This window comes from Mauremys reevesii, linkage group 23, assembly GCF_016161935.1.
Source record: "Mauremys reevesii isolate NIE-2019 linkage group 23, ASM1616193v1, whole genome shotgun sequence".
Classification (NCBI taxonomy): Eukaryota; Metazoa; Chordata; order Testudines; family Geoemydidae; genus Mauremys; species Mauremys reevesii.
In genome coordinates, this window is record NC_052645.1 from 385,382 (window position 1) to 397,576 (window position 12,195).

The following is a 12,195-nucleotide window of genomic DNA, read 5'->3' on the forward strand; positions in this document are numbered from 1 at the left end:
GCAAACTTAAAGTGACAGAGTAGACGCTGCTGTTCATTATATCACCATAACTGGCCTCCTCCAGTATCCCACAATGCCCGCCGTGAACTCACCTGCCCTGCATTCCTGCTACAGAGCCATGGCCCCTCCCCTTTCATAGCTCCGGGAAGTTCTCACAGCTGAGCCTGCTGCTCTGCTGCGGCAGCCAGGAGCAAATCACTGCCGTGGATGCTGCTCTCTCCCGCCCTGCGAACACAGAGCAGGGTGGCGGGAACTTCCATACATTGGGGGGGGGGCACCGGCATCCGAACGGTGATGCCACCATGACACCCCTTCCCTCGAGGAGGCTCTTACCTTCTAAACAAGGTCGGCTGTTTTCTTGTAAAATCACTGAAAGGGAAGGAGAAAACTCGAAAGAGGTTCCTCCTGGCGCTCACGTCCGTGAACCCGAATACTCTCTCAGTCCTCAAAGAGAGACCTGGAGAAGGAGACTTGCTGAAGCAAAGCCACAGGGTCTCTGAGGTTTCCCTGGCCCCTCGCCCCTGTCCTGCCTGGCTGATGTCAGCATCTCTCTGTGAGGTCACCACCTCCCCACCACCTTTGACCAATAGTCTGAGGTCCTGCAAAAGGCCTTTGTGATGTCACTGCCACACCCCTCCCTTGCTGTGCTAATGTCCTGCCCCTGGCCAGGCACTTTGGAGGTTTGAGCTACTCCCTGTGGATCACCCCACTCAAGGAGCATTCGTTCTAGGCAGCAAGCCGGCTAGACAGGAAAACATCAGATGCTGCTCCCAATGCTACACTCAAGTTTTTCAGAAATTAGTCGACTTTATGGCCAGAAGAGACCATTAGAGCATCTAATCTGACCCCCTGCATATCACAGGCCTCCTGTATGACACAAGAGCTACTTTTGGGGGCAACATATTCCAGAAAGGCATCTAGTCTTCATTGATTGACATCAAGAGATGGAGAATCCACCACTTTCCTTGGTAGCTTGTTCCTGTGATTGAATCATCCTCTCCGTTGAATATTTGTGCCTTAGTTATAATATGAATTTGTCTCTTTTCACCTTCCAGCCATTGGGTCTTGTTATGCCTTTCTCTGCTCGATTAAAGAGCCCTTTAATACCCAATATTTTCTCTCCATTAAGGCACTTCAACACTTCCATGAAGTCACCTTTCAATCTTCTTTTGATAAGCTAAACAGGTTGAGCTCATTCAATAGCTCACTAGAAGGCATTTTTCTCCAGCCCTCAGAACATTTGGTGGCTCTTTGCTGCCCCAGCTCCAATTTCACAACATATTTTTCAAATGAGGACACCAAAACTGGAGGCAGCATTACAGTATCAGTCTCACTGATGCCGTGTCACTTCCTGTGACGTTATTGACATAATCTATAACTGTATAGATCATTGTTGCGACCACTGTTCTATATTTTCAGCCAATATTGTCGAAAGGTTGTTGTGTAAGGGGTCTATGGAGAGGTTCTGATTGGCTGATTATAATGATGCTATCTCTAGATGTGTATCATTTTTGTAGTTGATGTTATGAATATTGGCTCTATGCTGCCCATATTTCAAACTTGTGCTCTGCTTCCGGGGAACACCCCAGACAAGTTGGTGTCAGTTCTGTCTAGCCTGTTTGATGGCTCATTAAGGACCATCAGCTGTACAATCGACCCATTGAGAGAAGGCAGATATGCCTTGTGCCTCAGCAAGGTCTGCAGGGACCTGCCTATGGACAGAACTTTAAGGTTTTTCTATGCCAGGTGCTGTATAGAGTGTCCTTGGGACAAAGACTACATGGCAAGAGACTATAAAAGGCTGATGCCTCGCCTCCATCTTGTCTTCAGTCCTGCTTCATACCTCTGGATGGACTTTGCTACAAACTGAAGCTCTCTACAAAGGACTGAATGACCCCTTATTTTTTCTCTGGCCTAGCAAGAATGAATTGAATTTCGTGACTTTCTGGAAAGTGCAGCGAGATTAAATGTGGGGAATTCAGTCTCTGTGTTTGTGAGCTGATGTTTTCCTCTCACAGGTCAGTGCCTGCATTGAAATACCAAGAGGGATCTAAGGGCTGGTGTACGCTGGGCACTGAACTGGCAGAGCGACGTCTCTCAGGGTGTGACCCCCCCAACCCATATAGTTAAGGTGACCTAAGCCCTGGTTAGATAGTGCTAAATAAAAGGAAGAATTGTTCTGCCCATGGAGTTCTTACAGGGATGGGAAAACACCTCCAGTCACTGTCTACTCCAAAGTGCTATAGCAGTGCCACAGCAGCCTTTTAAGTGTAGACAGAGTGAAAGTAGATCTGGCTCCACTTTGCACTCTGGATGCTCAGGCACTAAGACTAGAGTAATAATAACAACAGTACAGTGCCTGCATAGTTGGCAGGATTTGAACTTGTGCAGGGTGACCCCAATAGATGCCTAACCCATTCCCTTAATGACTTGGCCACAACTACTTGATATAGAGCTGTTCTATTACATGATGATTCTGTTCTCACTGAATTGTCACTTCAAATTGCTCAGACCAGCTTCCCCAGCACACTCACGGCTGTGCATTAGTGTACTTGTGTCCTTGGGTGAACAGCAAGAATTCCTGCCCATTTCCCTTCCAGCTGGAGCAGGATGAGAGTGTGTTTGTGTGAATGACATTGCTGAAGATTGTTGTTCATTCCCCACTCTGACAATTCAGACAGTCCCTTTCCTAGTCAAATCTCCAGCACATCATTCCAATAGCTGGGAGCAGGATTTCTCTGGGGCACTGAAATTTTTTCAGGGGGCTGGTGCATGAACTCAGCCTTGCATTCCACCCTTGATGTTTCATGGACTAACAACAGCAGCAGAAAGAAAGAGCCGAGCCAATATCTCCCTGGCAGGGATGCAGGTGCCATGATCCCGCTGTCTGACTATCGCCAGTGCAGGAGTGAAGGGTTCACTGGCATCGAATGCCCTGGCTCAGACCAGAGACACAGGAAGATTTTGCTGTTCATGGATCTGTGCAAAGGAAATTGTGTCTCTGTGTGAAATTGAGGCAGGAAATGAAACATCCACATGGTGGCCCAATGCTCTAGGGAATGTGGGAGAAGGACTCGGGCTGAGAAATGATTTAACAGGGGTTTGTATTTATTGCCCTGATTAAAATCTATGGCTAAAAGGCAGCCACTGTTGTTAGTACTTGTACCTGTGTAGGGACACCCCAGTGGGTGTCAAGTCCATTGTCTTCACAGGGGCAGTCAATTATTTTATCAAGGTACAAATTTCTTGGCCAAGGTATAGTCAAGGTCTAGACTCCAGAGAAAACAATACACTGCTGATAAGAGGAAGTACATAAAAAGATTTTGCAGCCACCATGGGCATAACTATGATGTGTCGTGTTTCACTCTCCTTTCCCTTTGGTGCCACCTCCTTTCCCTTTGGCCTTGTAGTTGACCAAGGGCAAAGCTGAACATCTCCTCAGACACCAGGGAGTGTTTATGTCCATTCCTGCAAGCTACACAGGGGTTTGATGTTGCTGCTTTCAATCCTCCGGCTCTGCCGGGATAAGGAACAATTCAGGCTGTCACTGAACTGAAGGAGGAAGATCAGTTTTTGACAGGGAGAGGGACGCCTCCTCTTAAAGGGGTTTGTCTGGCTGGCAGTCCTGGTTCCCAGGTCTTGCCCGTGCGGCTCCAGCAGTTTTGGGACTGGGTCACTCCCTTGGCCCCACCTGCTGCCCCCAGGCGCTTTCCCCCCCGCCCAGGGGCCCCGTCAGTGCAGCGGGGCTGGGCCGCCGCGGCCGGCTCGCACCAGTGGCTGCCGGCCCTCCCCATGGCAGGGCAGGGTGGGGCTGTGCCTCCGCGCGCTGCCCTGTCCCGAGCCCCTGCAGCCAATGGGACACTGTGGGGTGATGCCTGGGGCAGCAGCACATGGAGGCCCCCCAGCCTGCCCCACCTTGGAGCCCCAGGGAAGCGCCACACTCCTGACCCCCTCCCAGAGCCTGCACCCCGGTCCACACACGCCTGCCCCCAACTCCCTCCCACATCCTGTGCCCTCTCCCTCCACACACACCCTCCCGCCTGCCCCAATCTCCCTCCCAGAGCCTGCACCCCCCCCCCACCGCCGGCTCCCCCTGCCCCAGCCCAGAGCCTGCACCCAGCACCCAAACTCCCAGAGCCATGACAAGGAATTTTTGTGCCCAAGGCAAGGGCCGGCTCCAGGCTCTTTGGCGGCAGGTCCCTGAGTTCCTGTTGGAGGGAAGGACCTGCCACTGAATTGCCACCGCCGCTTCATTCATCCTTCGGTGGCAATTTGGCAGCGGGTCCCTGAGTCCCTCTCGGAGAGAAGGACCCACTGCCGAATTGCTGCCGAAGAAGTGGCAGCGGTAGAGCTGCCGCCGAAGCGCCGCTGATCGGGGTAGAGCTGCGCCCCTCCACTTTGCACGCCCGAGGCAAGTGCCTCACTCGCCTCGCCCATGTTACGGTGCTGCAAACTCCATCCCAGAGCCTGCCCCCCAGAACCCCTCCCCCACCCAAACTCCCTCCCAGAGACCAGCCTCTCACCCCTTCTGCACCCAAACTCCCCCCAGAGCCTGCACCCCTCCTGCACCCCAATCCCCAGCCCAGGGCCTGCACCCTAGACCTCCTCCCCCCACCCAAACTCCCTCCCAGAGCCTTAGGCAGGTTGGGGAATGGAGTTTTGGGGGGCAGGTTCTGGGCAGTATGAGTGACATTGGCCCACTGGGAGGACTGGAGGACTGGCCCTGGCCCTAAGGTAAATTGAGGTTGAGACCCTGCTTTAAGGGATTGGAGCAATGCTGGAGAGACTGACGGGCAGGGAGCTGGGGAGCTGTGTGTGCTCCAAGGAGAGTTGTTGTTGTGCTCTGGTGACACAGAGCGGGGGTGGGGAGTTTGTAAGCTGTGGTGTTTGTACAGAGATAAAGTTTACTAACCCCCACATTAAAAACTGTTCCTGCTCTGGGCTATACCTGACACCCTTTGTTGAGAGTATAGCTCAGTGGGTGAATGTTTCCCTACAGCATAATGGGTTCCTAGTTCCAATCCAAGTGATTCCCTTAAAAAGCTTTTTCAAATGAAAATCGATTTCCAGACCCATCTCCAGTATGTTCAGGAGTTTGCTGAAGGCAGGGAGTGGCGGGGTTGAAATGAATTTAAACTCTCAGCATTTTCCTGTGCAACTGAATAAAGACCTAGTAGAGCTGTCCAGCAGCTGAAATCAGTTCCAGTCCTCGGCGTCTCTAAAGCCTGGTCTACACTAGGCGTTTAAACCGGTTTTAGGAGCATAAAACCGATTTAACGCCACACCCGTCCACACTAGGAGGCACCTTATATCAATTTTAATGGCTCTTTAAATCGGTTTCTGTACTCCTCCCCGACGAGAGGAGTAGCGCTAATATCGGGATTAACATATCGGAATAGGGTTAGTGTGGCCACAAATCGACGGTATTGGCCTCCGGGCGGTATCCCACAGTGCACCACTGTGACTGCTCTGGACAGCACTCTGAACTCTGATGCACTGGCCAGGTAGACAGGAAAAGCCCCACGAACTTTTGAAATTCATTTCCTGCTTCCCCAGCGTGGAGAGCTCATCAGCACAGGTGACCACGCACAGCTCATCTGCACAGGTAACAATGCAGTCTCCTGAGAATCGAAAAAGAGCCCCAGCATGGACTGCACGGGAGGTACTGGATCTGATCGCTATATGGGGAGAGGATTCAGTGCTAACAGAACTGCGTTCCAAAAGACGGAATGAAAAAGTATTTGAAAGAATTTCTAAGGCTATGACGGATAAAGGCCACAGCAGGGACTCACTGCAGTGCAGAGTGAAAGTTAAGGAGCTCAGACAAGCCTACCAGAAAACCAAAGAAGCAAACGGTAGGTCCGGGGCAGGTCGAAAAACATGCCGCTTCTATGCTGAGCTGCATGCAATTTTAGGGGGCTGCGCCACAAGTACCCCACCCCTGACCGTGGATTCTGATGTGGGGGTCGTAATCTCTGCCATGTCTGAGGACTTTGCGGACGGGGAAGATGAAGATGAAGAAGAGGAGGACGACCTAGTAGAGAGCACACAGCACTCCATGAGCCCCAGCAGCCAGGAGCTTTTTCTCACCCTGACGGAATTACCCTCCTCCCAGCCCTCCCAAGCAACTATCCCAGACAATGACGCCATGGAAGGGACCTCTGGTGAGTGAACCTTTGCAAATAGCAAACATTGTTTTTTAAGCAAGCGTTTTTTAATGATTGATTTGCCCTGAGGACTTGGGACGCATTCGCAGACAGTATAGTTACTTAGAAAAGTTTGTTAACATGTCCGGGGATTGAACGGAAATCCTCCGGGGCATCTCGATGAAGCGCTCCTGGAGGTACTCCAGAAGCCTTTGCAGAAGGTTTCTGGGCAAGGCAGCCTTGTTCCGCCCACCATGGTAGGAAACTTTACCATGCCATGCATGTAGCAAGTAATCAGGTATCATTGCATGGCAAAGCATAGCAGCGTATGGTCCCGGTGACTGCTGGCATTCAAGAAGCATCCGTTCTTTATCTCGCTGTGTGATCCTCAGCAAAGTGATATCGTTCAGGATAACCTGGTTAAAAATCAGGAATTTAAGTAAGGGGATGGCCATTTTCCTACTGGGTTCGTGGACTGCAGCAGCTTAAAAAAACTTTCCTGCACTTAGCCAAGCGGGGAGGAGGAGTGAAATGCCGATGATCTTTTCGTGGTTGGTCAGCGGGGATCTTCCCCAAGCTACCAGCCACGCAGTGGGTGGGGGGGGGTGGGAAGGGTGTTGATTAGCAGGGAGCTAGCATGGTATTAGCCATGCGTTGGGGGGAGGGGTAAATCACTACAGAAGCCGAAAGACAGTGGCTTACCATGGCCGCATGCAAGCTGAATTCTGATGCCCGGACCTGTGTCTGTGAGATCTGTAACTCCAGAGCTGCAGGCGCTCAGTATTAAGATGAAAAATGCGACCTTGTAGGGAAATCACATGTGCTATGTAAGGTGAATAGTGCTGTTCACTGTGAAAGAGTATAACCATTGTTCTGTAAAATGTATCTTTTAAAATATTTCTCTCCCTCATGCAGCTGCAAATTTTTCAAGTGTCCCTCCTTCATCCCAAAGGCTAGCACAGATAAGGCGGAGGACAAAGACGATGCGAGATGAAATGTTCTCAGATATTATGGAAGTTACACGCAAGGAAAGAGCTCATCTGAATGAGTGGAAGGACGTGGTATCAAATTACAGGAAAGATGCCAGTGAACGTGAGGACAGGAAAGACACCGGAGATGAGAGGTGGCGGCAGGAAGACCAGCAGGAAAATCAGCGGTGGCGGCAGGAAGATCAGCGGTGGCAGGATGCAACTCTGGGGCTGCTGCATGATCAAACTGACATGCTCCAGCGTCTGGTGGAGCTTCAGGAACAGCAGCAGGATCACAGAGTGCCGCTGCAGCCCCTGTATAACCACCCTCAACCCTCACCATGTTCCACATCCTCCTCACCCAGACGTGTAAGAACGCGTGGGGGGAGGCTCCATGCACCCACCCACTCCACCCCCGTGGACAGCCCAACCAGAAGGCTGTCGTTACTGTGAAATTTTTAAATGGCCTTTTCCTTCCCTCCTATTCTCCTCCCAAACCACACCCTTACTTCTCTCCCTCTTTTTATAATGAATTAATAAAGAATTCCTGATTTTTATACTATAGTGACTTTATTTGCACAAGTCAGCTGTACTCGATGGGGGAGGGTGAGTTGCTTACAGGGACTGAGTCAATCAAGGGGGTTGGGTGTTCATCAACAAACACAGCAGTCACAGTGTACCCTGGCCATTGATGAAGCTCGTTTTCAAAGCTTCTCTGATGCGCACCGCTTCCTGGTGTGCTCTTCTAATCTCCCTGGTGTCTGGCTGCGCGTAATCAGCGACCAGGTGATTTGCCTCAGCCTCCCACCCCGCCATAAAGGTCTCCCCCTTACTCTCACAGAGATTGTGGAGAATACAGCAAGCAGCAATAACATAGGGGACATTGGTTTGGCTGAGGTCTGAGCGAGTCAGTAATGTGCGCCAGCGCGCCTTTAAACGGCCAAATGCACATTCCACCACCATTCTGCACTTGCTCAGCCTGTAATTGAACAGATCCTGACCACTGTCCAGGCTGCCTGTGTATGGCTTCATGAGCCATGGCATCAAGGGGTAGGCTGGGTCCCCCAGGATAACGACAGGCATTTCAACATCCCCAACTGTTATTTTCTGGTCTGGGAAGTAATTCCCTTGCTGCAGCCGTTTAAACAGAGTAGTGCTTCTGAATACGCGAGCGTCATGAACTCTCCCTGGCCATCCCACGTGGATGTTGGTGAAACGTCCCTTGTGATCCACCAGTGCTTGCAGCACCATTGAAAAGTACCCCTTCCGGTTTACGTACTAGATGCCCTGGCACTCCGGTGCCAAGATAGGGATATGGGTTCCATCTATCGCACCCCCACAGTTAGGGAATCCCAGTGCAGGAAAGCCATCCACTATGGCCTGCACGTTTCCCAGAGTCACAACCTTTCGTAGCAGCAGCTTAGTGATTGCTTTGGCTACTTGCATCACAGCAGCCCCCACAGTAGATTTTCCAACTCCAAATTGATTCCCGACTGACCGGTAGCTGTCTGGCGTTGCAAGCTTCCACAGGGCTATCACCACTCGCTTCTCTACTGTGAGGGCTGCTCTCATCTTGGTATTATGGCATTTCAGGGCAGGGGCAAGCAAGTCACAAAGTTCCATGAAAGTGCCCTTACGCATGCGAAAGTTTCGCAGCCACTGGGAATCGTCCCACACCTGCAACACAATGCGGTCCCACCAGTCTGTGCTTGTTTCCTGGGCCCAAAATCGGCGTTCAATGGATAGAATCTGCCCCATTACCATCAGGATCTCCAAAGCGCAGGGGCCCGCGGTTTGAGAGAATTCTGTGTCTACGTCCTCATCACTGTCATCGCCGCGCTGCCGTATCCGCCTCCTCCTCGCCTCGGTTTGAAGGTCCTGGTTCACCATATACTGCACGAGAGTGCGCGAGGTGTTTAAAACATCCACGATTGCGGTATTGAGCTGAGCAGGGTCCATGCTTGCTGTGCTATGGCGTCTGCACAGTTCACCAAGCAAAAAAGGCGCGAAACGGTTGTCTGCTGCTTTCAGGGAGGGAGGGGTGAGGCTGTACCCAGAACCACCCGCGACAATGATTTTTGCCCCATCAGGCACTGGGATCTCAACCCGGAAATTCCAACGAGGGGGGGAGGCTGCGGGAACTATGGGATAGCTACGGGATAGCTACCCACAGTGCAACGCTCCAGAAATCGACGCTAGCCTCGGACCGTGGACGCACACCACCGATTTAATGTGTTTAGTGTGGCCGCACGCAATCAATTTTATACAATCTGTTTTGCTAAACCGGTTTATGTAAATTCAGAATAATTCCGTAGTGTAGACATACCCTGTGTGTCAGTGTAGATGCTGCTGTTCATTATATCACCATAACTGGCCTCCTCCAGTATCCCACAATGCCCGCCGTGAACTCGCCTGCCCTGCATTCCTGCTACAGAGCCATGGGCCCCTCCCCTTTAATTGCTCTGGGAAGTCCTGACAGCTGAGCCTGCTGCTCTGCCCCGGCAGCCAGGAGCAAATCACTGCCGTGGATGCTGCTCTCTCCCGCACTGCGAACACAAAGCCGGTGGCGGGAACTTCCTTACATGGGGGGCCACCGGCATCTGAACTGTGACACCCCCAGGACACCCCTTCCCTCGAGGAGGCTCTTACCTTCTAAACAGGGACGGATGTTTTCTAGTAAAATCACTAAAAGGGAAGGAGAAAACTCAAAAGAGGTTCCTCCTGGCACTCACGTACGTGAACCCGAATACTCTCTCAGTCCTCAAAGAGAGACCTCGAGACGGAGACTTGCTGAAGCAAAGCCACAGGGTCTCTGAGGTTTCCCTGGCCCCTCGCCCCTGTCTTGCCTGGCTGATGTCAGCATCTCTCTGTGAGGTCACCACCTCCCCACCACCTTTGACCAATAGTCTGAGGTCCTGCAAAAGGCCTTTGTGATGTCACTGCCACACCCCTCCCTTGCTATGCTAATGTCCTGCCCCTGGCCAGGCACTTTGGAGGTTTGAGCTACTCCCTGTGGATCACCCCACTCAAGGAGCGTTCGTTCTAGGCAGCAAGCCGGCTAGACAGTAAAACATCAGATGCTGCTCCCAATGCTACACTCAGTTTTTCAGAAATTAGTCAACTTTATGGCCAGAAGAGACCATTAGAGCAGCTAATCTGACCCCCTGCATATCACAGGCCTCCTGTATGACACAATAGCTACTTTTGGGGCAAACACATTCCAGAAAGGCAGCTAGTCTTCATTAAATGACATCAGGAGATGGAGAATCCACCAATTTCCTTGGTGGCTCTTTGCTGCCCCAGCTCCAATTTCACAACATCTTTTTCAAATGAGGACACCAAAACTGGAGGCAGTATTCCAGTATCAGTCTCACTGATGCCGTGTCACCTCCTGTGATGTTATTGACATAATCTGTAACTGCATAGATCACCATGGGACCACTGTTCTATATTTGCAGCCAATATGTTAGAAAGGTTGTCGTGTAAGGGGTCTATGGAGAGGTTCTGATTGGCTGATTATAATGATGCTATCTCTAGATGTGTATCATTTTTGTAGTTGATGTTATGAATATTGGCTCTATGCTGCCCATATTTCAAACTTGTGCTGTGCTTCCAGGGAACACCCCAGACAAGTTGGTGTCAGTTCTGTCTAGCCTGTTTGATGGGTCATTAAGGAACATCAGCTGTACAATCGACCCATTGAGAGAAGGCAGATACGCCTTGTGCCTCAGCAAGGTGTGCAGGGACCTGCCTGTGGACAGAACTCTTAAGTTTTTCTATGCCACATGCTGCATAGAGTGTCCTTGAGACAAAGAAAGCAAAGACCACATGGCAAGAGACTATACAAGGCTGATGCTTCATCTCCATCTTGTCTTCAATCCTGCTTCATACCTCTGGAGGGACTTTGCTACAAACTGAAGCTCTAGACAAAGGACTGAATGACCCATCCCAGCTGTGGATGGACTCCAGAGACTTGATTTGAACCTGCAGTTTATTCCATCACTGCTACAAGCCTGAACCAAGAACTTTGCCATTACTGGATGTGAAGGGTTAAAATCCATGTGCATTTTGTATAACAACCTGGTCTTTGGATTGTGCCAGCTCTTTTCCAGACCCAAAGTCCAGAGTATGGTCAACGGACCAGAGGCCTAGCAAATCATGATCAGCTAAGAGAAAGCTGGGTAAACAGAAAGCCTTGCTTGCTAAGATAGGCCTGGTCAGCAAATTGCCAGGTTTTGGAGCTAAGAACTAAAGAATTGTGTCTTGTTCAGAGCTACAGATTGAACAAAGAATCCCTGTTCCTATTGTGTTAGTCTCTTCTATAGGGAGACGTTCTTCCCACAGATCCAGCCTTGAGTTTATGAGAAGTTGGCACATGTCAGTATAAGATACGACATCCTTCCACCTCCCTTCCCAGGGACCATGTAGTAAGTTTTTTGGCAGAAGGGGGTTGTAGTGAAAGGAAGTTTGAGAAACTCTGGCATAGAGCAGCTCCATTAATGAGCTGCAGTGACATAGACTCAATGTTTGAAATGTTGACATGTCCTTAGCCTCTGAATACGTCTAGACTTGGTGCACTGTGGGTGATAATAATAATAATTGGTGCACTGTGTCTGTGTGTGGTCTGACACTGAAAGTACAACCATGAAGATACCACACACCAGCCTTGCCTTGCTGGAAAGAATCAAGCCTCCACTGAAAGACACCCATGGTTTTCTAGCCCAGCTCCCTAAGCCCTCAGCCACAACCACTTAACACAGGGGCCTTTCTATACTCTGGTTCTGTTCTCACTGAAGGGTCATTTCCAATGGTTTGCTCAGACCAGCTTCCCCAGCACACTCACTGCTGTGCAGCTCTGTACGTGTGGCCATGGCTGAACAGCAAGAATTCCTGCCCATTTCCCTACTGGCTGGATATGGTTAGAGTGTGTTTGTGGTTAAAGATGTTGCTGTAGATTGTTCATTCCCTGCCTTGGCAAATCAGACAGTCCCTTTTCCCGTCATATCGCCAGCACCTCTGTGAGTCCAATAGCAGGGCAGGTTTTCTCTGGGCACTGAGATTTTTCAGGGAGTTGGTGGCTC